General features: G+C 48.7%; 1 protein-coding gene across 6 annotated transcripts in view; it reads left to right on the top strand.

Annotated features, from left to right (window-relative positions):
- The window catches only part of AGPAT4 (1-acylglycerol-3-phosphate O-acyltransferase 4), a 128,153-nt gene that overhangs the window by 37,518 nt on the left and 65,682 nt on the right, over positions 1–24,953 (top strand). The gene's annotated exons all lie outside the window — the stretch shown is intronic.

The following is a 24,953-nucleotide window of genomic DNA, read 5'->3' as shown; positions in this document are numbered from 1 at the left end:
CAGTTTTATGGACACTGATTTGTGTGTTTGTGTGTCTGTGTTTGATTATACTAAGCTATTTTATTTAATTTTTTTTTTAATTTTTTTTTCAACGTTTTTTTAATTTATTTTTGGGACAGAGAGAGACAGAGCATGAACGGGGGAGGGGCAGAGAGAGAGGGAGACACAGAATCGGAAACAGGCTCCAGGCTCCGAGCCGTCAGCCCAGAGCCCGACGCGGGGCTCGAACTCACGGACCGCGAGATCGTGACCTGGCTGAAGTCGGACGCTTAACCGACTGCGCCACCCAGGCGCCCCAATACTAAGCTATTTTAAATGTGACTAATTCCACTGGCCCGAATTTCAAAACTGAAGTGAAAAGAAGTAAATCAGAATATTGGGAGTGCCTGGAGATGAGTTTTGTTGTTGATTGACCTTAAACCTGTACCTATTCTCAAGAGTATGGAAGGCAGTGTATCATTACCAATTATATATATGGGTGTGAATATATTTAAAAATATGAGCTCTTTCACATCAGGCAATTTAAAAATCTCAGCTATATTAGATGCACCAAGAGTCCAAAATTATTGGCATCTTCCTGAAACCCTTTAAATGAAGCAATTAAATGTGAATTTGAATCCAGACAATACAGGCTGCTTACAATTATCCAAATGGATTACTACTGATCCAATCAGTTATTAATTTAAACCTCAACATACTGACTTGTGACAAGAAAATGATAGAAACATCCTTATCCGTGATTTCTTTTACCAACTCAGAACTTACAAATCTCTCTGATACTATTTCTGATAGGGTGTCAGTGCTAGACCCCTAAGTCTTTTATTAGTGTGTTTTATATAAATATGTCTTGAAAATATTCATAACATCCTAAAGGCAAGCTATAACTTCAAAAAAGAAAAGAGAGAGTCTTGAAGCCATGTGTCTATGGCATATTGGATGCGGTACCCGATGCCCCAGTACATAATGCAAGTCTCCGTGTCATACATTTTACTCTCACGTTGGTCTGTGGTACTTAGGGAACGACTCTTCAGAGCACAGTGGCCGTAGTAAGAGATGTCTGAGCTGAATTGTAGCTGTTTGAAGAGAGAAGAGTTTGCATAGTCGAGAGAAGGCGATCACTGTCTGAGACGTACCTTATGATTTTAAGGTAAAATTTTAACTCCGGTAATCGGCATCTCTTTAAACAAAACTCACATTTAACAAAGCAACGCTGATTGCGCTCTTCATCGAAACCTGTATTTATGTGACGCGCACACACCTGTGAGATACCAACATCTGTCAGTTTGCAAGCTGAAACCATGCCTGTTGGCACTGTCACAACCCCAACCAAGTGTCAAGCACGTGGTTCGGAATTGGGTTTCTCATTTGGAGTCAAGAAGAAAGAGGTAGAATTCGGGAGGTGAGTTCCCAAGAGTACTCGATTTTGCTTGTAGTAGGTGGGGAAGACACCCAAGGCTATGGCAGGATAAGGTCCAATTCTTCTGAGAGTGCTTTAGCCCACTTGTTTCTGGTGGAAATTAAGATGGGGGACAAATTCAGAAAGCAAGTGCATTTTTTACCCATCACAAATTGATGGAGTGATTTTAGAATAATTCCAAATGGAACTCAGGAACTAACCATCCAAGACAACTAGCATTTTCCCCACACAGAGTGTGATGGACAGACAGTCTCACTACAAGGCCTGGGAGTACATCCATCCACAGTGTTCTGTGCCTATGGTCCCAGAGGAAAGCTCCCGCAGGCTCTGGACTGAATAGAAGCAGGGCCGTTGTACAGCTATGTGAATAGAGAAGAGAAGGAGCAGCCGTGGCTCCTGGGGAAAGAGAACGTCGTAGGAGAGAAGGGCAATGCATCCCGGGCCCGGCTTGGGGGCACCTCATTATAACGAGTCCCATGCAAAGCAGATTCCTCACCCCTGCTGCCCTGGCATGTGTTACACGGCAAAGCTACTCTCCTTCTCTTTCTCCTTTCACTTGTTCTAGCTGGTAGATGTCCTTATTCCCTGAGTGCTTCACAACCACAACAGAGGACGTGTAACACACAGACTGTGGGCCGTTGAAGGTCACGGGTTATGGTCCGTGGGTTCCTCGGCAGCTTGGAGTAGGAGACGGTCAGGTTCCTTCTGTTGGCTTCACCCTCCTCCTCTTCTCTCCAAGTTGAGATGAAAACTGTCTGTGGGGTTTGATTGTGCCTTCTGGCGTATGAATCAGTCCGAAGCTTAGAAAATCGGCAGCAGCCATCCCTGGCCACTGATATTTTAAGAAAAAAGGCAGAATAAATTGTCTCCTGGAGACTCAGGCCCCCTCCCTCACCCTGTTCACTTTACCAACAGGGCTGTGTCATCATCCCTTTTTCTTTAAATGTTTGTTAAGAGCTTGGTGTTGTGCCAGGTAAATCTGAAGTAATCCGCAGCCCTGGTGTGGGGAAACGCACGTGCCAAAGGCCACACGGATGTGAATGACAAGTAGAGACGAAATGCAGCAAAGACAGCATGGTTACTGGCAAGACACACGGTGCAGAGAATTTCAGTCTAGTGGCCAGGACTGACATCATGAATAACAATTTGAAGGCATGTTTAATCTAGATGGCTGGGTTTGGGAGGGGTGTTGTATCTCACTTGCCCCTAGATTTGCCTGCACGAAAGGCTAAGACAGGCAGGCAGCTGAGTGGGGACGGACAGGGTGGAGTCAGCTTCTGCAAGGAGAGAAGCAGGAAGAAAGTGACAAGATGCGAGGCAAGGAGTAGAATTGAATTACCTTTCCATTGCACAGGATGTGCCTTTTAATATCCAGGGAAAGGTAGCCAAGATTGGCTGGCTTGTTTTTCTTCCCTTCTGACACTGCAGGTTTAAAAAAAAACACAACAAAAAACCCCAAAGATTAAAAGAACCTGTTAATGGCAGAGTTTTTAAGAGGGGGTGGGGCAGGGGAGGACTACGGATGACTTAATGTTTCAGCAAGGGAAGGACTCTTGGTGAGCCCAAAGCAAAATGGAGACACCCCTGTTCCCTCTCCCCCACCCCGCACCCCCCCAGCCCCGGGGCCTCACTGCCAAATTCCCTGCTGCTCTTCACTAGCCCTGTGCAGTTGCAATGCCATTTAGTTCCTCCGGACTGAGGTACCCACGGTCACGATGCCTGCCTGACGCATAGTTCCAGGGCCAAGGCCGTACGGTGGCGAGGGGGCAGCCAGCATCTACGGTGCCAAGATGTACAAGAGAATGTCCTACCTTCCTGCTTACAGCCTGACTCTTCACTTCTCCCACGGTGGCACTTAACTCCTTGGATAGGTAACTCCAAAACACGAACTCACATTTGAAGAAAAGGAATGGGGTGGAATTGACCAAGATTCCAAGATTTTTCTAGGTAAGGGTTTAGATTTTTGTTTTTGCCCTTGGGAAGAGGTTCCCTCCTGTCTTTGCCACCCCTGCTGCTCCCCTGACCTGGTTGATGGCCACCTAATCAGTAGTAGGCAGTGGTTGAGCATGACGAGAGAAGCGAGCTTCCGGTCACCACCTACATGTGTCCTGCCTTGGAACAGACGCTAGTTTTCCTGCTGTAATAATAATACACATTGGCAATGGACTCTGGGGTGTGTACGTCACTTCGGAGTTGTGACCTGAGAAGAGGGCTCGGCAGTCTGGTGAGCTTGGCAGAAGTCAGTCTGTGATCCTCTCTGGAAGGATCGGGGCTCAGGAACTTTTCAGAACAGCCTCAACAAAGGCACGCGCACGCAGGCAGGGTGGAAGGTCTGAGACGCCCACGAAGCGGTGTGTCCCCGAGGCATTCGATTCCGGGGATGCGTGTGAATCGAAGACCATGGGGAGAGGGAGGTAGCCCCATCCTCCTGAGACAGAGACCAGATTCTTCCCCCAGCCAGCACGAGTCATGGGTGCGAGAGTGACCCAGCAAAGAAGGGGCCGCTGTAACCTTTTCTTTTTTTTTTTTTTAACACTTATTTATTTTTGAGACAGAGAGAGACAGAGCATGAACAGGGGAGGGTCAGAGAGAGGGAGACACAGAACCCGAAAGAGGCTCCAGGCTCTGAGTGGTCAGCACAGAGCCCGACGCGGGGCTGGAACTCACGGACTGTGAGATCATGACCTGAGCTGAAGTCGGCCACTTAACCGACTGCGCCACCCAGGCGCCCCCGTAACCTTTTCCGACATGACCTTGGGAGAAACGATACGTCCTGTGAACCTGGCAGCTGGCTGATCCATGTCTCTCTCCCCAGCCTGGTTGAGGGCGGGGCTGAGTTTCTCATTTCAGTCCAAACTGATTTCTCACTCTTCAGTCCTGGAGAGGTTTGACCCCTTCACTTGCCACAGTGGTCTCTCCTCCAGGATGTCAGAGAGGCTCTTTGTCAGATAATCCCAAAGCTCCCAGTCTTGACCCTGCACACGCTGTCTCGGCTCCTGCTGAAATGCGGGTCTGGGGGGGACCTGCCAGTACCTCCGCTGGGAGCCACGACCCGAAACCTGGGCGTTGTCATCACAGGTCTCCGGCTGCATCCTTCGCAGGTGCCAGGCAGTGAGCACCTCCCCGGAGGGCACAGATGCCGGGCTGTAGATGGACAGAAGCAGAAAAGCCTACGGTTGGCGCTCTCTCCTCTGCTACAGCTCTGTGATCGGATGGTGGCTTCGAAGAGTGGTCAATGAAGGGATTCTGAGGACTCATGATAGGTGCCTCAGCGCCGCCCCTATGGATTACCATTCTGGAAGGCAAAGCCTAGCTCCCTGAGGGACCTTCAGCTCTCTATGGGGACCCCTTCCTCTCTGCGCTCTGTCACCCGCTGGCACCCTTTGTGTCCCCTGAAGTGCATTGGTCTCCCCACCCCCAGCTTTACCGAGCAAACGCTGCTGGCTTCACCTGGAGTCACCCTCTGGTGGCTTGACCTGGGAGATTCCTCAACGTCCACGGTGATGTTGAACGAGTGCTTTCAGGAACCGGCAAAGAGCGTCCTCCTCCTCCTAATCCCCCCTTCTAAGGAGTATACCTCTGTGTCGACCCAGGCGATGACAGCAGAATCCAAAGACAAGATCCATGACATGAGAAGGATCAAGCAACAGAGATCCTATGCTCCGTAGCGTTTTGGTTTTTTTTTTTTCTGGTGATTTATTCAACAAGTTTTGAGCACCTATCATGTGCTGGGCACTGTGGTCCCGGGGACATAGTGGTGAGATAGGAAGCTCTGCCCCCAGGGAGCTTCCAGTCTGGTCTTCTAAAGGTCTCATCATAACATCTTACAAAGGCATCTTTAATGCGTCCTGCCTGCCACATGCCACAGCCGTCATTGTTCCCGGGCCCAAACCTTCTCGTTTGTCCCAGGATTGGGCGAAGCAGACCTCCTCCATTTTCTCCTCACTTAGTAAGGCCTCTTGGATAGCACAAACAGAAAACCATACCAGGTTAGCAAGTTAGCATTCCTACAGGAATATAGCCGAAGCGATCCAGAAATTGACTGAGGTTAGATCTCATTTAAAATTCCTTCCAGAGTAAAAGAACTTGAGTGTCTGAATTTAAACGATGCCAGAATGATGCACAGGAGAAAAGTAAGGGCATGCTGGCACGTGTAGGGTGAGCGGAACAAACCTCAGGTCCGCCCCCTTTATTCTGCGGACTTCTGCCCAGCTAATAGGACAAGAGCACCTATTGTTCTAACACTGCTCTGAGTACTTAGGCACAGAGAGGTTAAGCAGTTTGCCCAGGGTAACCCAGGAAGCGGAGAAACCGTGATTATATCCAGGAAGTCTCAGCACAGAACTTCTCTGCCGGGCTACCAGTGTGGCCTTGGGGCTGAGGACCAGGCTTCTGGGCTGAGGCCAAATGTCCAAGTGGCGATTGTAGTACATGACCTTCTGCAGGGCCGTGGAAAAAGGAAAAGGGAAATCATAATGGGTAGTTATTTTCATTTCTAATCATTGCTGTCACTGCGGTCTGTGTGTTGACTCTGTATTCGGCAATCAGGCATCATGCTAAAACTTTTATATCCTTTACCTTGTTTGAGGCTATAATCCCTCTTTTGAGGGATTTTGAGACAATCCCCCATTTTGTGGCTCAGTTAACTGAGGCTCCGAGAGGTCAGGTGACTTGTCTAAGGTCAGTTAGTAAGTAGGAGAGCTGAGGTCCCAAAATGCATTTTTTTCCTACCATATTTTGAAACAAACATAGATAGTGTGTGATAAGACTTCTTCTTTTAACACCCATGGCTAATGTCAAACAAACATCTGCTAAGATCCACCCTGGGCATGTTAAGTCACAGTCTTGGCCCCAGGTGACCCTACAGGATGCCTGTCCCTGCTCAGCAGGTGCTCTGGTCGGTTGCCCTGAGAGAGATCCAGTCTCATGAGGAAGGCGTGAGGACACAAGCCATTGTGGAGCATGACAGAAAAGCTAAGGTGGAGGAACTCGGAACAGAGGAAAGGACAGCCCATCCCGTGAGAGGGTAGAGTCGTGTTCTACTGAAACATGTCACTAGCCAGGTGTTATGGAATGCGGAGGATTTGCAGTGTGTTAGCAAGAAGAGGAAGGATGGTCTGGCCTGAGGAAAAGGCTTATTTTAGCGTCTCCAAGGGACAAATGGGTTTCTTCAGGCCGTCGGCCATCCAAAGGAGGGGGTCCTACCAAATCCCATCAAGAACCTTCCTGTGTCAGGAGACTGGAGCCAGCTGCAGCCCCCCAGGCCAGGAGGACAGCAAAGACACGTGTGCAGAGTGGACTCGAAGCTCCTGGTCTCCTAGATGAACCCCAAGTGTTCGTCCTCGGGAATTCCAAGCGTTATGAACATCAGTTTACGTCAGGATTTATTTCTGTTTTGCTCTAAGCAGCATTGTTCAAAATGTGCCTTGAGAAACTGTTAATTTGGTTTCTTCTTCTTCTTCTTTTTTTTTTTTGAAAAATCTGTTCACACATAATCTTTTATAGAAAGATACCCAGCTGGGTCTTTATTTCTTTGAACCATCTTATACCCTAAGTATAATATTAAGTAAAAATAGCACGATGCAAAACTGTACAATATAATACCAACCTCATAAATATAGACTGGACATAAATTCATCAGAGTGCCATTTTTAGGAATTATAATTAGAAATTTTTTTAATTGACTTTGTGTTTTCCGAATGTCTTCTATCTCATACGTGGAGCATGTCTTCTAAAGTGAAAGAAACCAAAGCAAAATAAGAAACCAAAACAAAATAAAAAAGAAACCAAAAAAAACCAAAATAAAAAACCAAAATAAAAAAAAAAACCAAAAAAAACCCACAAAATAAAAAAGAAACCAAAACAAAATAAAAACCCAAACACTAAGAAGAACTAAATAGAGAGTGGCTGATGGAAGGCAGTCGAGGGGGGAAATATTAAGTGAGTCCTTTGTGTGGTAAGGCTGGGTATAGGCTGGGTGTGGCGAAAGTCAGGGAGACCCGGGTGACGATCTTCGGGCCCTACCTTCCCGGGATCGCATACAGCACAGTGAACCCCATCACAAATACTGCAGTGATTCAGTAGAAAGGAAGTGAGAGGGACATGTGACCCGAGAGCCGCGTGTTCAGGTTATGGGTTGAGCTGCATCCGCCTCCCCAGAGCCTGCAAAGTCGTAACCACCCGTGACTGTGAATGTGGCTTTATTAAGAAATAGGGTCTTTGTCGATCATCAAATTAGGAAGCATTCAGTGGAGTGGACCCTAATCCACTAGCACTGTGTCCTTATAAAAAGGGACAATTGGGACACCGTGACAGATGTGCACTGAGCAAACACGGGGAGACACGTGGGGAGACCCGAGGCGGAAGAGGCCTGGAGCATATTCTCTCCAGCAGCTTCAGTGACAGCCAGCCTGCCTACACCTTGATGTGGGGCTTGTGGCCTCCAGAACTGGCACTGTATTTCTGGTTTTGAGCGCCTCGGTTGGGGATAGTTTGTTATAGCGCCCCCAGCAAACCAGCACACTTTCCTTTTCTAAGTCCTTTTCCTTCCACTGTGGCTGTGAAACACAAAGTAAAGCCCAATCCATGGGCACCAGTAAGTGTGGACACTGCGTTTATTTCACCTTCTTCCCCCTCGCCTGGCTTCCGCCCACCCTGGCTTGTTTTACTGGAAGCACAAGAAACAGGTCACGCAGCTAGCCTTGTCCTCGCTTGTGGACCAAGCCAAGGACTCCCTTAAAGTCAGGGATCTCGGTGAAGTGGGGCTGGTGACACGGCACGCGGACGGTGACGCGCTGGCCCGGAGGAGGCAGTCCGGCTCGGGTCCAGCCTTGATTGGCATGTGGATCTTCCAGTGGATAGAGATGGCTTGCATGCTTCTTTCATTCTTTATTTCTTGTATTTCCAACTGGCGTTTATTTTTATCACTTTAAGTACACTATTCAAGTCCAGATCTGCTTTGGCTAACCACCAAAAGCAATCTGCCTGGGAAAAATAGAATTAAATGGTTCTTCAACCCTGGAGAAAGGTCTCAGAAGTGTCAAGGAAAGGGAATCGCTTACATATAATGCAATACTTGAGTCTGTCTGAGTAATAACCTCTCTGCCATAAAGGAGGTAACGAATCTTTTCTTCCCCTACTTGCCTTGCATAAAGAAGTCATAGCAGATGAAGCAATCTCAGCGAGGCAGTCTGTTCTGGCCTCCATGTGCCTGGATTTTGTATTCTCAAGTATCAAGGACGGTGTCTGCCCAGCTTCGTTCAGATACGATGTCGTCTCTTTGTGATCAGTGTTACACTCCGTGCACCTCCCGATGAGACCGTTAGCGCAGAACTGACCTTTTTACTTTGCTAGCCTTTACCATGCAAAGCTTGTTACAAAATTAGTTCTTTGTACCGCCACCTTTTTGGGGTTTTTTTTCGGGGCGAAGAGGTATTGGGGTTGAGATCCAACGACTGAAGTATGTTACTAGCTCAGTCCCCTCAAGAAATAGCTCGGCCCCGTGCTTCGTGTTCCTGGCGATTGCAAGCGCATTAAATAGCCAACTGGTCGTATCTTTTGTAACTGGTTCAGTGAAAGGAGCATGTTAAGTGGCACCGGACTTGTAAAAAAGTTTTTAAAGAGCAATGTAACTATAGAGCATATGCCACGTTCAACTTGAGTCACATCCGTTTCCGTATCTTAAATATATGTGTGTGTGTGCATATACGTTTCACACACAGTAGAGAGATATATATTACATATAATATATAGAATCCTTTGTATAAGAAATTACATTTTATTTTTTACTTTATATTTTATTTTTTTAGTTTATTTTGAGAGAGAGAGAGAGAGAGAGACAGCATGAGTGGGGAGGGGCAGAGAGAGAGGGAGAGAGAGAGAAACTCAAGCAGGCTCCGCATTGTCAGCACAGAGTCCGACTCAGGGTTCGAATTCATGAAACCGCTAGACCATGACCTGAGCCAAAACCGAGAGTCAGACGTGCTTAACCAACCGAGCCACCCAGCTGCCCCTGGAAATTATATGTTAGATAGGGAGCCTGAGTGCTCCAAATTTCAAATAGGGGTAGTAAAAAGACAGCAAAATTAGGAATACTTATGTGATATTGAATTGTATGAGCAGACGCTTGACTTGGAGCAAGGTGTCTTAGCTGTTGATGTGGTTTATAAATAAATTAATTCTCAGCCAAGGTTGACATTTGTTTTTGCAAGCATTAAGTTTCACTTGCGACTTAAGTTACAACTTTCAAATTAGGTTATAAGTTGGACTTGGGTGTCTCATAACTTCAGAAGACGATGGGGTGTGGGTGTTCCCCAGGAGGTAAACAAGAGAAGCCATTAGGGTATAGAAAGAAATTTCTGTTTCTAATTTGTTTCTTTGATCATATACACACGGATAAGATAAAAGACATTTAAAGTATTTTATATAAAACATCAATTGTTTTATACATAACAATTTGCATGTGCTAATAGTGCATATTTAATTTCTTTTGCTGAACCAATCAAAAGCATTTGGAGACCACTGCCTTAGCGTGTGGATTTGGGTACGAGCATACTGACGATAGAATTTAAGTGACACAGAGTTTGAGGCAAGGAAGAAACCGGCTTCATAGACATGAGTTCCAAAGAAACGGAAAGACTAATGGCAAAAAGTATTTCCCTGTTTTCCTCTATTTCAGTTTATCTTGGGTCCAGATGGGAGACAAGGCAGTTTCAAACAGTTTGAAGCATCCTTTCTCAGGCTCTTTCCTGGGTCTTCAGAAAGGAGGGGAGATATCAGATTAAAAGTATTCCCTCGCCTCCGCATTTTGTTTTGGAGAAAAATAATGATTTTTTCACTGTTTTATCATAATAGTTGGCCACTGTCCATCTCAGTGTGTCCATCCCGTGGGAAGCATGGAGTAGAGTGGGTCTTCTCTCTCATTCTCGGGCTGCCTTCGCGGTCCCCATGCAGCTGTTCCGGGGTAGATTTATTTGGATGTATTGTGTCTAGGGCTGTGGGGCAGGGGTGGGGGGCGTCCTGCTCTGGTGTTCCCGGAAGGAGACTGCAGTTGGAGCCCGGCGTCCTGGTTTCCTGTGCACTGGCCTAACCAGCTTGGTGACTGGGACTTGTTTTTCCATGTGCAAAATGAGGGAAATAAAATTTAACACACTATAAAAATGTAAGGTGAAGGTATTCTTGGTGTTACTATGCACTTAGTCAGCAGGTGTGGGCCAGATGGGGTTGAGTATGCCCTACGAGGAGCTCTGGGAACCTGGGATGGGGGAGGAGGGAGTGGTTGGGAAGGTGGAGGAACCTGGGAAGGGAGACCGGCCTGGGAGGCGCCATAGCTGTGTCAATACTAGCAGGACATTACGTGGAGAAGGGACTACCGATGTAGCCCATAGCCTGGGAAGGAAGGAGACGGCCATCCCCGTCACATCTGTAATGGTGGAGACTGGGGGCAGCAAGGCGGCTTAGGAAATGGGGAGCCCATCCCCTGGACTCTGAGGAGACCGGGAGACCTTCCTTTGCGGGGAATGTGTTACAGGGCTTTCTTCAAACCACCTGTCTGCGTGGAAAACTTCCGAATCCCTTCGACGACCTTCCGAATCCCTTCCAACATTAAGAATCTGAGTCAGGAACGTTCATGGGGAAACAGGGCTGCAGGGTGCCTGCCACATCGTGGGTGCTGAGGAGACAGTGTTGGAGGCTTTCTGCTGAGGTAACCCTCAGAGCTCAACAAACGATTACAAGAATACGGGGACTTGCTTCAGAAGAAGTAGGCGTGGGACAGATGAAAAGATGACTGAGGTATAAGTCATGTTTCCCTGCTAAGGGAGGGAGAGGCTGGCATGGCCTCCATTAGATGGGCAGAGGGAGGCACTTAACAAATTATGTTTAAGACGATAGAATCAAATACTTTTGGTAAGAAAAATAACGTTTTGAACCGGCCAGAAGGTTAGAAAGGAGAGGCCTCCTTTGGTGACTGCTTCGCCTAACCATGGCTCCAGGAGCGAGGTGATGGGCGTGGGGGAGGGGAGAGTTCCCACATCAATAGGGCCCTCCCCCCACCTGCCTCTTCCTTCCCTATGGGTTCCATTCACTCCAGTGGAGGGTCTTGAGGGCGACCAGCCTTCTGGGTTTGCCTCCAAGGGGCAGGATCCCCAGGATGTGGGATTTCCAACTTTACCATCCCAACAGCCCCAGGTAAACTAACAAGTTCATCTCCTTAACTTGGGTTCAGGCACAGCCACCCAGGCCTAAACCCATCTCCAGAACTAAGGAAACAAGCTAATGTTCACTGTCTGCTCCTTGTGGGTGACCTTGGGCCAAGGACAAGAAATATTATGGTTGTGTGCACGCCCACGCATTAATTTTTTACTGAACCTGCCTTTTATCATATGAATTCGCCGCTTTTCATTTCAAAAGGAGTATCTTTTGACAGACACTCCAACGTGACATTTTATTTTGAACGTCCTGACGGCTAATCATCTGGGTTTTGTAAACATGGCCTTCACTTGTATTGCTTTATAAAGGAGCTGTGTAAATTCAACAGTAATTTTTTTTTTTTAATGTGAGGTTTTTGTTTAGAGGGCGACTATGCCTGGCTGACATTGCCTTGGAGGTCATTGTCATGCTATTCTCATAACTGTTTCGGCCAAGGCTGGACTAGATCGGACAGTTCCTGGCTGAGATATGCAAGTGGAAAAAACCTTCCACGTCATTGCATCAAAATAATGTGTGAGGTGCTTACGATTATTTTCTTGGACTAAAAGAGGGGATTACCACATTCAAGGAATAAGGTGATGCCTTCCAGCAAAGGTCCTGGCTGGTGTGCAGTGAAGACCAGTGGTTAGTATGTGACTCAGCACCTGAAGTCTTAATTCGGCAACTCTGACTCAGTCCCGCCATTTGGGAAGCCCATGTTGGCTCCTACCCTCAAACCATGACTCAAAAGATGAGTCCCTCTCTTTCCTAGGATTCCCGGGCACTTGTCTCTGCCTTGACCTCCCTCATTGCTGTAGGGAATGTGAACTTCCTGGGGGCAGCGAGGCTTGATTGTCCATCCTCCCCGTGGGGCCGGCAGCCAGCACCCTCCTGTCACAGAGCAAGAGCGCTTTCTGTGAAGGTCATGTGGATAAGCCAGGGGACGCCCCACCCCAGTCCTAGAGTGAGCCACTGTGCACAGGGACCACCCCGCTTGACCCTGAAGGCATTTTTATGTAGCCCCCAGGTGTGGGTGATTGGAATACTCGGAGGCACTGGCTGCATTTCAGTGTTCTCAAGTCATAATTATTGAATGAGCCCAAGGCTGTTTATTATTGGGTACTGGTCTAGTTTCCCCGTGCAACTAAGTATTACACACATGAGGGAACAGAAGACTATGTTACTCATTCCAAAGTAATATGGGAGAGACCTGAGTCTTGTAGGATTTTAGTTAGTAGAGTCTGGACTAGTCAGGGAAGGCTCTAGAAAGGGAATGATGTCAGCCGGACCTCGGAGAATGGGAACCCGGGGTGAGGAGAGGGACAGAGGACCCGTGCACCAGGACTCTCAGTTGCGTGGGGCTGACGCCCAGCTGGGCTGAAGGCCCCGTCGGGACTTTACCAGCCCACAATAGCAAACTACAGGGAGGGTGGCTCGGATCGGCGTCCACTGGCCACAGCAGCCAGGAGGCTGGCAGACTAGCTCACTTAGCTTCTCTGTGCTGGTGGCCCTGCTTCTTCGCACGTGGGGTTTCGTCACCCAGCATGGCTTCCCGAAGTTCCAAACTCTCATTCTCCTCACTTCTGCTACCAAGGAGGAAAGGGGTCCCCCGCCCCCCCCCCACGTCCTCATCACTTCTGCTACCGAGAAGGAAACGGGACCCCCCACCCCCCAGCTCCAGTGCCTGGCCCAAGCTGAGTCACGAGCCCATCGTCTCTATAACCAGCAGAGCACTGGGTCACCAGAGCGAGCTGCTAAATCAGCAGTTTTCCAAGTCAATTAACCACAGCCATCACAAACTCACAATATATTACATTATAAAACAAAGGTAATAAATATTCCAAACTTGTCACTCCCTAGTTAATTTGTTGCATTTTACCATTACCTCGTCTCTTCTGGAGGTTATTTATATCAGCCCTATACATACGGTAAAAATGCTATATAACTCCGCATCCAATGGTTACAAATTGGCAGTTTGACATTAACCGCAGTGGGCAGATTTACACCGTGGAAGTCGGCAAAGCCATAAATCGAGGCTTTCCCCCCCGCCCCCGCCCCCGCCCCTGGAGAGCTAGTTGTTAAACATTTCCCAGTACACTGCTGTCTGCACTGTCACTCTGGACAGGGAAGATTACCGAAGTGACCTTGTCCAGGTCACGTGCCCGCCACTGAAGGGTATGCTTCTATTACTCGAAGAAAGGAGGATCCAGCTGGTCAAAGACACCAGCCAGCACAGAGCGCATCCAGTGATGGACGAGTAGACATTCAGAGGCCTGGGTAGGTATCACCGTAGCACAGGCTCTAGACCAAGAGGTGAGCAGGCAGGGGAACCAAAATGACAAACCATCCTGAAGCCCAACCACGATCTCGTGGGGGTCACGCAGGGAGCAGGCAGTGCCAGCCATGCGGAGAGCTGTGCTGAGTGCCCCGGGATAGCCCCTGGCCACGGAGCCTCCTGGCTGGGCTGGAAGGGAGGCTGTTGGCTGCACTCTTTCATTCTGTTCCAAGGCTGTGGGTCGTTTCTCACTGGAAATCTCCATGTGCCAAGTAGAGCAGATGTCCCTGCCAGGCCATTGCTTTCACCAGGACAGTTTGGATGCTCGTAAATAGGTGATTACTCACGTACAATGTATATCTCTAAGCAGAAAGGAACAGATGATAGCCCTCTATCTCCCCACTAGAGGCGGGGCTCATGAGAGAGAAGGTAAGATGCAGTCAAGCACCTTCACGTTGGGTCAGCACACGCATGCTTGGCCCTCCAGGTAGATGCAGGGAAAGGTTTCCATGTTGTGGGCATCGTTGCAATGAGCTTTGAACAGAGGCCCCCGCCCCTGCCCTCCCCCAGCGCATCCTCCACCTGACACCCGATTCATTTTTGAAAAGCACACGCAAACAATGGAATGCCTTCCATTCATTTCAGTAAACATTTATCGAGCGCCTACTGTTAGCACGTCGCAGGCATTGTGCTCTAGGTGCTGGGCGCCCACAGATGACTGGGATCCAGGTTCCGACCTGAGGGGCCTCGTGCCCCCCACCTCCACCCTCCGCTGCGTTCCCCTGCCGCGGCTTCCCAGCAAAAGGACCGCGCTTCCCTCGGCACTCCTGTCTCTGTGCGTCTCCACACCTGCGCCTGCCCTGCTCTGTCCCCCAGCGTGCCTCCTTGTTGATCTGCTCATCATTCAGAAATGTTGTGAGTCAGCCCAGAGCCATGCTGTGCCCAAAAGGAAATCCTGATGGGAAAGCCTGGGAGCAAAGCGCAAGTGCATCGTGGGGGCAGTATCAGCAGGTGGGAGATGAGGCCAAATGCAGAAGGGAAGCCCACGCCCGGGGACTGGAGGAAGTCAAGGCAGGGGGTGGAATCACTCAGGAAATTACCTTAAAAGAGAGAGTTGGGGTACCAGATGCTGCCCAAGCAGTTTTGGAGCTTCGATGAGTAGCGCAAAGCAGGTGCGTGGGGAGGGAGGGGACGCGTGGGGAGGGAGGGGGTGCGTGGAAACCCTTTGTGTGGATGGAAGAGCCCGAGAGAGTTCACAAAGGCAGGGGTACAGGTCGTCTGCCCTCCTGATGCAAGAGGGTTGCGAATTTCACAGGGTCCCCTGAGGACAGAGAGGCTGGCAACGGGGTGGCCTCTCTGCCTCACAGCTTTCTTCCAGGAGCCCTGAGAGCCCTAGTTTTGTGTCCCTCGTCCGTTAGTTTCTTCTCAGCCCAGCCCATGACCCCAGCGTGGGGTCAGGACTCTGAACCAGGCATCTAGTCTTTGGGTGGAGGTGTCTTACAGTCCCTCCTTCGTCAGATGCGAAGCAGCCTTGTCAGATCTGGAGGCCCGTGAGCTCTCGGTGGCCTCGCGCATCTGGCTTTAGTTGAATGTCATTTTCGGTTTGTTTTCTGTAATCCCTGTCAACAGGACTTGGAGCAGCAGAGAGAGAGGCAAGCTTGTCTGAACTGCAACAGCTCCCCAGCTCTGGGGGCAGGGAAAGGTTGACAGCCCTTCGTGGAAGGGTGCATGCCAGTCTTTCCTGCAGACAGACATCAGCTCGATTGTCTCCTCCGTCCAATTTGGTGTGCATTGAGGGTAATGCTGTGTCAGTAGTAAGGAAGTGGGTACATGCACCTACAAAGGGGATGTTGTAGGGGTTCCCGGGTGGCTCAGTTAGCTAAGTGTCCGACTCTCGAGTTCCAGCCCAGGTCATGATCTCACGGTTCGTGAGTTCGAGCCCCGCATCAGGCTCTGTGCTGACAGCACGGAGCCTGCTTGGGATTCTCTTTCTCTCTGTCCCTCTCTCTCTGTCCCTCCCTCGCTTGCTCTCTCTCTCTCTCTCTCTCTCTCTCTCTCTCAAAATAAATAAACTTAAAGAAAAGGGACGTTATAGTAGACTGGTGTTGAGACTTTTAGAGTTTGAGCCACCAATAGGAACCTCGGGATTTTTGTTGAGATGGGGGAGAGCTCTCTACTGGGTGGTTCAAGCGATGGGCCTCTTCTCTCTGGCAAACATCTCTGTATCTCATGTGTGTGCTTGACTCCAGGACATCAAAGACTAGGATGTTTAAGGTTCACAAAGAACTTATTATGGGTTAAAATCCAGTTTCTGCCTATGTCTCTCTGTGCCAGAAAGACATACCCGGGAGAAGCACTCATGCAACGGAACCGGAATATTTCCGCGTGAGTCGCGGGAACCAGCCCGGGCTGAGTCACGGTCATTGGGTCTTTTTTTTTTTTTTTTAATTTTTTTAACGTTTATTTTTGAGACAGAGAGAGACACAGCACGAATGGGGGAGGGTCAGAGAGAGAGGGAGACACAGAATCTGAAACAGGCTCCAGGCTCTGAGCTGTCAGCAGAGAGCCCGACACGGGGCTCGAACTCACGGACCGCGAGATCATGACCTGAGCCGAAGTCGAGCCCGTAACCGACTGAGCCACCCAGGCGCCCCATCATTGGATCTTTATATCAAGCAGATTCAGGAGTGTGCAAAGTAGCAGAGAAGGGAGGAGCTGTAACGCCCAGGAGCTGGAGATCCGGCACAAGTCTGCCCACTGGGCCGGGCAGACATTTCAACCCCTGCGTATACAGGAACTCACGTCTGGCAAGTCACGTTCAAAGCCAGCAACCGATGAGAAATGCAAAGCTTAGGCGTAGGTAGAGGTGGCCTCCTGAGTTAAATAGGATTAGCCTGTCATGTCCAATCGTGAAGACTCTTTTAATATTAGTATTCAACTTGTATTGAGGTCTGTGGAAGAGAGAAGTGTCTGTAGATGTTCCCTTTGGGGGATTTAAAGTCAGTATTTAAAATACTAGAGAGGCCATAGCTGTAGCCTCTCTAAGGGAACGACTGTTACTGTTAAGCTGGATGTGAACCGACTTGCGGAGGCTGCAGGTGGCTGGCCCAGTTGCCTTTATCCCAGGCCTGTCTAAGGAAGCTGGCCCAACAGGTTTGGGAGCCTCCAAAAGCATAGTTTTGAGAGACACCAACTTGCAGCCCAACCCCATACGGTCCTCTTGCAGGCACGTTCCCGGGGAGGACTCTGAGGGCTGAGTGTAGGCACCAGGCACCTCCCTGCTGGCCTGAGAGTTGAATGGTCTTTGGCAGCCCCTCCGAGGCAGGGGTAGCCGGAAATGGTGCCGACGGACTTCTTCCGGTGCATAAATAGGGAAACAGAGCGAACCAGAGAAGCGACTCCCTCCCTTATTCGGTTCCCCTCAGGCAGATGCCCAATGAGCTCCAGGACCCAGGCCGGCCAGGCTGGTTCGGTTTCTGCCTCCGAGAGACTGCTCCGAGGCCCCAGGGTTGACTTATCCTGGACCCTCAGCTAATCTGGCCTCAGCTAGGCTCCGGGCTTCTGCCTGTTTCTTTCCGTCCCAGCTGTCACCTGGGGATTTGGACACGTCCCTCACCTTGTTCTGCCTCCTGGCAGTTGGGTTCTTCAGCACATCCTTGTCTGGTCTCCAACTCCTCACCTGTATTTGTGCCTTGACTGGCCTCCTTGATCCACTTAACAGACATTTGTTGAGCACCTGCTTCTGCGGCCCACCGTCCTGGGAGCCGGGCAGACCACTGAGGACACCTTCCCTCTCGCTTGGGGCTTCCGTCCCCGTGGGCATGGCTGCTGACCCTCCAGGAGTCGACTAGCCTCTGACGCGGGGTCCTGCTACTTGTGAGCCCCCCAAACCCCGCTCTCCAGCCCCACCCCGCCCACTTGCAGGTCTATAAATTCCAGGTTTCTCCTGGCCCGTGGCTTCAGATGCCCCCCTGTCCCGCTGGTCCCAGCTCCTCAGCGTGTGTCAGATTGGGTGTAGACTATCAAGGCTGGTAATAAAGGAACAGAAAAATTCCCTCATCTTTCTGCCTTTGTTAAAATCATTAACATATTTGGGGCGCCTGGGTGGCCAGTCAGGTAAGCGTCCGACCCCGGCTCAGGTGGTGATGTCACCGTTCACGCGTTTGAGCCCCGCATTGGGCTCCACGCTGAAGGCTCAGAACCTGGAGCCTGCTCCTGTGTCTTCCCCCCTCTCTCTGCCCCTCCTCCGCTCTCACTCTCTCTCAAAAAATAAATAACCTTAAAAAAATTTTTTTAAGTCATTAATATATTTTATAGCTAAATTCGTGCAAACTTTTTCTAGGGGCTTGGCAACGTTTCCCTCGTAAATGAGCGGTGTTTAAGCGCATTGATCCAGCCGGGTGCCACGTGCTGGATCACCAGCCGTGGGAGACGGTGATGTGAGCGCTTGGATGAACTCAAGCGCAGTAGAGGAGCAAACAGACCTCTGGGCCATCACCTCTGGGCGAGGCTCGGGGTTTCTGATTGTGCCTTTCTGCTGAGCTGTTCTCCAGAGGGAGACAGTGTCATCCACACATCAGATTTCCACCCCCCTGGGGACTGCATCTCAGGAAAGCACGGCTCTGCCCTCTCGTCACCAGGCTTCAAGCTGATTTATGGGCAACCCAACTTTTTTCCGTTTGGCTTGCATTTCTGTCTCCTTGAGGAAGCCAGGTTTCCCGGTGAGATGAACTCATGCCCTCCCGGTAATTGACACACGGGGCAGTGGTGCTGTTTACAGGGATCACTCCCAGTGCTGCACACCCACCCCAGTTATGGTCCCCGGGGTGATTCTGATCGCACGTTTTGTCTGATTATTAACCGCCCTTTCCTGTTGGGCGGCGACACATTTCGTCCTGGCTTCTATTTGAGTGTGACAAATTATAAATTCATGGAATGCAAATTCACTTTGTACCTTATGTAAATACTTGGAAAAGAAATCTTTATTCAAACCAATCAGCCACAAATCATTTCCTTTTGAGCACACCTGATTATTTGCCATGTCTTGCCATCTTTTTCCGTGGCTGTGACTCTTGACGATGTAAGTGACGAGCGATCGCGACTTTTTCAACCAAGTTGCTCTTTGCAGGCATTTTCGTTATTGTTGACTTGCGTGAATTCTAACGTGGCCCGTGGAGATAGGAATTGTTGTGTGCCTTACTGGATTTTGTCTTAGATTTTGTGAGTGTTGTGAACAAAAATAAAAGCAACTCAGATCTGTGGATGTCAGTACCGTCTGGCATGCGTGCGTTGTGTACTTTTGCGGACACGAGTGTGTGTACGATGTTGCACATCTGTTGAGATGTTGCACGAGCTGTTGAGAACAAAGGACTCCAAGGTTGAAACAAAGAGAAGCCTCGTTGCCACAGGTGCCGAGATGATGAACAGGCCAGAGCGTGCCATGAGGGCAAGTCCATGTCGGAAACGTCCTGAGAGATTTGTCGGAATCCCGACTAGCTTACTCTGTAGTACGGCGGCGGGCTTTTTCTTGGTAGCTAATGTTCATGTACAAAAAAGCAAGACTGGAACGTAAAATATATCCTTGGTTTTCAGAAAACCTGTTTCTTTTTAAACTGACCGTTTCCTCCTTGTTAGAATTGGAACTTAGCCGGGGCACCTGGGTGGCTTCGCCGGTTAAGCGTCCGACTTCGGCTCAGGTCGTGATCTCACGGTCCGTGAGTTCGAGCCCCGCGTCGGGCTCTGTGCTGACAGCTCAGGGCCTGGAGCCTGTTTCAGATTCTGTGTCTCCCTCTCTCTCTGCCCCTCCCCTGTTCATGCTCTGTCTCTCTCTGTCTCAAAAATAAATAAATGTTAAAAAAAAAAAAAAAGAATTGGAACTCAGCCTCACCTTGTGAGTAAGGGGGACATTAAAAAGCCCACGAAAGGATTGCCGATACTGCCTTTGGTTCTCATTCTTTTACCTCTGGTAAGAATATGTAAAGTAAAACACCTCAGGGCAGGGGCTCCTGGGTGGCTCTGTCGGTGAAGCATCCCACTCCTGATTTTGGCTCAAGTCCAGATCTCACGGTTCATGGGTCCGAGCCCCACCTGATGGAGCCTCCTTGGGAATCTCTCTGTCCCCCTTTGTCTGCCCCTCCCCCACTTGTTCTCTCTCTGTGTCAAAATAAGTAAACATTAAAAAAAATTTCTTTTAAATACCCCAAGGCATCCCTCAGATGATTCTACATCCACATCTCTCAGTCCGCAGCTCCTACACGAGCCTCACCCCTGTGCCATTAGCTGCTTCTCATAGGGCTTTCTTTGCCTCAGCCCATGGGCTGCCATATTGGCTCTCAGTGACTCTACATCTCCCTCGCCCGTATCCAGTGCTCACTCCCCCTGCATGCCCCTGATACTAGCCCACCATTTCTTTCCTTTTTTATTTTTTTTTTCAACCAGAGGACTATAATTTTCTTAAATACTCATTTATTTATTTTTGATGTTCATTGTTAACGGTCATCTCTCTGCACCCCGCCTACCCCTCACGTCCCTGGAATTTGAGCTTATTCTAGGGACTTCTGTCTAGAGTTCACGTATGTATTCCAACTCTACAGAGCAGTGCTTTCCACTAGCAGCACCAGTAAATGTTTGTTGGAAGAATTCCTTCATTGCATTATGTTTGTTTGATCTTCTTACTGAATGTGTTTACCCAGTTTTACAGCGTCTTCATAGCATAGGCCAGTGCTCTGAATGACAGTTGGTACCAAAACAGCCTGGAGGCTAATCATGTGACCCAGGAGCTTTTTGTTTTGTTCTGTTCCGTTTTGTTTTGTTTCACCCAGATCCACCCCAGAGTGAGGCAGGGTCCTGGTACTCACTGGAGAACAGAGCAGCACAATCCAGTGCACCAGGAGCAAGAGGGCTCTTATCTCTTCCGTGACTGATTCCATTGGCACTTTTAAGCAGCCAAAGACATTTTAGCAATTGTGCCTCCAGATTTCTAGAATCACTAATGGATTGCTCACTCTTTGCAGAAGAGAGATGGGCTCAGCCTGCATAGATTTTGTGGAAACACGAGACTCTTAAATTCATGTCTGCATTGGAAACGGTGCCTGGATCATAGCTTTATACTTTCTAGGGACCCAGGCATTCCTTGGAATGTTCCACTGAGTAACTTGAAGGACTGCTTTTCTGCCTTAGTTTTCTCCCTGTTGCTCCAATTGGAATTTCTGTTGTTCTGCCCTTGACTTCATGGATTCTTTTCTCTGCTTCTGTTCTGTTAGGCCCGACCAGCGACTTTGTTATTTTGCTGTTGCTTATTGAATTCCAAAATTTCCACTTGATTCTTCTTTGCATCTTCTGTTTATTTGTCGAGACTTTCTACTTTTCATTTCCTCCCAGCGTGTTCACAGTTAGCTCACAGTTACTCGCCGAAGGATTTCTGGCATGGCCACTTTAAAACTCTTGCCAGATAAGCCAAACATCTATAGCATCTCAGTGTGGATAAGCGTCAGTTGCCTTTCCTCATAGAAGTTGAGTTTTTTCTTGGTTCTTGGTACATCTGGTGAATTTCCAGCTGTATCCTGGACATTTAGGGTGTCATGTTTTGAGACTCTGGATCTTCTTTTTTTTTTTTTTTTTTTTTTTTTTAATTTTTTTTTTAACGTTCATTTATTTTTGAGACAGAGAGAGACAGAGCATGAATGGGGGAGGGGCAGAGAGAGAGGGAGACACAGAATCGGAAGCAGGCTCCAGGCTCTGAGCCATCAGCCCAGAGCCTGACGCGGGGCTCGAACTCACAGACCGCGAGATCGTGACCTGAGCTGAAGTCGGACGCTTAACCGACTGCGCCACCCAGGCGCCCCTGGATCTTCTTTAAACCTGTTTTAACAGGTTTCCTCTGACATTGTGTTAGTGGGGGAAAAGCTGCCACCTTCCTACTTACTGTTCAGCAAGGGTAAGTGCAGATTGCTCGCTGTACCACCGACGCCCCGAAGGGAAGGGTTCCTTGCTAGTGCTGAGCAAAGGTGGGAGTTGAGACTTCCCACCAGGCCTCCACTGACCATACCCGGGCTGGGAGAGGGAGGTCTGCCTTGTCACCTGGGGGGCTCAAAGGTTCATGACCAGCGGAGGATAGTGAAAGTCCCAGCTCCCCAATATCAGCCTTCCCAGAACCACCCAGCAGGTGGGGGAGTTGAGAGGAATGTTTCATTATAGCCTGAAAGTGGTCCCCCATGCCCCCCCCACCGGGCCTTTCCTGAAATGAATCAGAGTAGGGCTACAGTTTTTTCCATAATGTTTGGTTGGAGCAGGGCGGTTAATGTCTTATAGACTGTCTTACAGACTACTTTTTGCCTCATCCTTGAGCTAGAAAGAGGAAGCTTTTGGGGCGCTTGGGTGGCTCAGTCAGTTGGGCGTCTAACTTCAGCTCAGGTCATGATCCCACGGTTCATGGTTTCAAGCCCCGCATCAGGCTCTGTGCTGACAGCTCGGAGCCTGGAGCCTGCTTCAGATTCTCTATCTCCCTTTCTCTCTGCCCCTCCCCCACTGGCGCTCGCGCTCTCTCTCTCTCTCTCTCTCTAATACAAATAAAAACATTTAAAGAAATAAAGAGGAGGCTTTGGGCAGGAGTGGGGGGATGGGAGGGGAGGGTGTTTTTTTTCATCTGCATCCCATTGGCGTTTCCAGGTTGCCAACGCCTACGGCACCCAGTCTGGGATATACGATAAAGTCTATGTGAACACCAGGGAATGCACCACCTTGTTTTTCCTCTGATCCTGGCCCCTGCCTTTTTCCCTCCACCTTTCGGTCTTCACGTGCCCCTTCTCTACACAACACCCTGAACGAGCGCGTCCATTCCATCTTGTCCCACAACCAGAAGTCTAGAAGGACTATTGTAATGTCCTGTTTTAGAATTTGTCCAACTTTGAAAAGGGGACCGACAAAGAATAGGGAGTTTTAGGTCGGCACGTTTGTTGTTGTTGAATTTCAACTCTTACAAAGTTTCTTTTCCTTTCCCCTCTCATCTAGTCCTGAAAATTGATTTCACTTCCACTCTGTTTTGATGTTTTTTGTGATTTGCCAGTACGAAGATTCGTGCTGCCGCTTCCCCACCCCCACCACCTGAAAGTGCTATCGTTTCTTGCTTCAGAACCAGGTATCCATCTGGTGCCTGAGTTATTGACCAAAGCTGATGCAGGAAGAGAATGCTCTGACCTCAGCATCAGGGAACAGAGGCGGAAGGAGACACGAGGGAGATGTGCCCTTGTTCCAGGGGGCACAGGACTGCCCTTGATTCCTGTTTGGACTGCCTCTGGCCCCTTGGTGTCACGGCCTCAGTTTCTCTGGCTGAGGCTGGAGAGCTGCTTGGCACGGGACCTGGAGGTTAGTGGGACATGCACGCCCACTATCTGTTGGGCAGCCTGGAGGGGGCAGGTGGAAGGCCTGCGTTTTAGGAGCAGTCATGCCAGTGAATCATTACTTGTTCGACCCTGGGCAAGTCGGCAACGCGGTGCTCCTCACGCTTGCCTTACCGCCCAGGGCGTCCGCAGGTAAAACTTCCCTGCATGCACCCTTCCGTGGAAGGCCATCAACCTTTGTCTGCCCCCGTGTCGATTTCCTCTTGCTTAGCGCCAGTGGTGGGGTTGAGGCTGGTGCCATCTTTGGTTCCCCTCCAGCATTTCACCATCAATAATGCCACATGGGCATTTACGCCAGGGATACTGTTAAACTTGGCAATCTTTCACAGATGGGGGCCATCCGGTTTTCATTTTCTTTTAACCACAACTTACTTATTTCTACGGTGGATTCTGAAGAAGTTACAACACAGGACGATCGTGGGGAGGAAGGAAGAGAGGAAAAGTCATTCGAAGCTTTACTTCTCTCCAAGTATGTGTTTAATCCTGGGGTCAAAAATCCTGCTTCTTTTACATCAGAGTGTACCCATATCTATTATACTTGATGCACACAAATTCCTTGAATTTGAAGGAACAACCTTTTTCTTTTCTTTTTTTTTTTTTTTAAACAGCTGCTGGCAACAGACAACTGTAGATCAGTTTTGATTGACATTTTGTTGGCTTTTTTAGATTGAATTAGCATTTGTAAAATTTAGGAGAGTTAAACTTAATCATGACATAATGAGATAATGAGAACCAAGCTGTTTCTAGATAATTGTCTTTGCAGGGTAAATATAGAAGGAAAAGGAAATTTTGGTTGGGGATTAAGTAGAAGCTGAGGTATTTACCTTCAAGCCTGGTGCCAGTTATAAATTTGGGTATATGAATATTAAATTGAAGGCATTCATTGTTATCAGATCCAATAAAATGATAAATAAAGTCACAGGCTCAAGCGAGTTGAAATGTCTATCCAGACTGACTAAAACACCATTTTCTCAAATATCAGACATGTTTAAAATGTATTCTAGGGGCACCTGGGTAGCGCAGTCAGTTAAGCATCTGACTTCAGCTCAGGTCATGTTCTCACAGTCCGTGTGGGTTCGAGCCCCACGTCTGGCTCTGTGCTGACAGCTCAGAGCCTGGAGCCTGCTTCGGTTTCTGTGTCTCCCTCTCTCTCTGCCCCTCCCCCACTCATGCTCTGTCTCTCTCTGGCTCTTAAAAATAAATAAAAACAGTAAAAAACTTTTTAATGTATTCTATACTTATGTAGAAATATATATTTTAATATATTCTATATGTAGAAAGACACACAAATGTTAATAAACACACAATCCCCTTTTTATACATTCATTAACGTAAGGATTAAATGCATTCAACTCCTCTGAATGCAACTGAGAAAAAAAAATTTAATTTTTAAAATGTTTTTATTTATTTTGAGAGAGAGAGAGAGACATAGCACATGTGTGCACGCTTGAACTGGGGAAGGATAGAGAGAGAGGGAGAGAGAATCTCAAGCAGACCCAACGCCTGCTATGAGCCAATGCAGGGCTCCATCTCACGAACTGTGAGATCATGACCTGAGCTGAAATCAAGAGTCGGATGTTGAATTGACTGAGCTACCCAGGCGCCCCTATAAATTTAATCTTTTCAAACACATCTTCCAGCCCCTATATTTGGAATTGAGAAGGTAAAATCAACT

This window comes from Neofelis nebulosa, chromosome 6 (assembly GCF_028018385.1).
Source record: "Neofelis nebulosa isolate mNeoNeb1 chromosome 6, mNeoNeb1.pri, whole genome shotgun sequence".
NCBI classification, from domain to species: domain Eukaryota; kingdom Metazoa; phylum Chordata; class Mammalia; order Carnivora; family Felidae; genus Neofelis; species Neofelis nebulosa.
The sequence above is the reverse complement of the archived record's forward strand: the minus strand, read 5'-3'. Positions and strand labels throughout refer to the sequence as shown.